Source organism: Chrysochloris asiatica, unplaced genomic scaffold, assembly GCF_000296735.1.
Source record: "Chrysochloris asiatica unplaced genomic scaffold, ChrAsi1.0 scaffold00002, whole genome shotgun sequence".
In the NCBI taxonomy this organism is placed as follows: Eukaryota; Metazoa; Chordata; class Mammalia; order Afrosoricida; family Chrysochloridae; genus Chrysochloris; species Chrysochloris asiatica.
In genome coordinates, this window is record NW_006408520.1 from 13,999,185 (window position 1) to 14,000,356 (window position 1,172).

Consider the following 1,172-nt stretch of genomic DNA (forward strand, 5'->3'; position numbering starts at 1 on the left):
AGAGCTGAAGTGATTTTATTTCCTTCACTATTTAAGCCAATCATGAAATCTCACAGTGATTGCTGGGGTGGGGCAGAGGGACCTCGGCTGTGTGAAGACTCAGCGGACTGTGGGCAGGGCGGCCTCACTGGGGTAGCTGGAGAAGCACTGACTGCCCTTGGGGCAGGTAGGTGATGTTCCGAGAGCACGAGAGCTGATAGGCAATGTCCTCTGCAGCTTCCAGCTTGTGCAGCGTCACCCGCAGTAGCCAAAGAGTTGGAGATCAGCTCGGCTGCCTTGGAATCGCCCTCGGCAGAGATGATGGCTGCCTTCTGCTGTTCAGCCTTTTCCACCACAAATCTGGCTCGCTCGGCTTCCTGCTGAGCCACCTGTTTGGCGTCTACTGCTTCTGTGAACTCCTTCCCAAAGGTCAGATGCGTCAAGGACACATTATCCAGGATGAGCACGAAGGTGGCTGTGCGCTCTGTGAGGTCGTCGCTCACCTGTCTGGAGACCAGCTCTCTCTGGGTAATGAGCTCTCCAGCATCAAAGCGATCCACCACCGACTTGAGGATCTCAGTCGTGATGGACGGCAGCACACGCTCATCATAGTCCTCTCCGATGCTGGTGTAGATGCGCGGCAGCTGGCTGGCAACTGGCCGGAACAGGATGCGCAGTGTGATGTTCACGTTCTGTAAATCTTTGCTACCAGTGATCACTGGCACGTTACGTGGTCGAGAGCGGCAGTCAAAAATAATTGGTTTCTGGACCCAAGGAATGAGAAAATGAGTCCCTTCTCCTACCATGATGTCCTGGACTCCACGGAACGGATCAAAGATGACAGCTCTGTGTCCCGCATCTACATTGTACAAGGCAGAGTTCACGACACCTCCTGCAATGGCCAAGGCCAGGCCAAACTTGCCAATGGATTCAAACACCTTGGCAGCCATGTTGTCTTCTTCTGCTGGCTGGTTCTTACCTTTAGCCACTTACACCTGCTTCCACTCTGACCTCCACATGAATTCCCAATAAATAACATTCTTATCAACGGAGAAAAGATTGAAGTTGTCAAGGACTTCATTCTTCTTGGATCAACTATCAACACTTGTGGAAGCAGTAGTCAAGAGATCAGCCGACGTATTGCATTGGGCAAATCTGCTGCACAGGAACTTTTTGAAGTGTTGAGGAGCAGA

The 1,172-nt window shown here is 52.0% G+C and overlaps 1 pseudogene; it reads right to left on the reverse strand.

Annotated features, from left to right (window-relative positions):
- Positions 1-124: 124 nt before the first annotated feature.
- LOC102832401 lies at positions 125-929 on the reverse strand (annotated as a pseudogene).
- Positions 930-1,172: the final 243 nt, after the last annotated feature.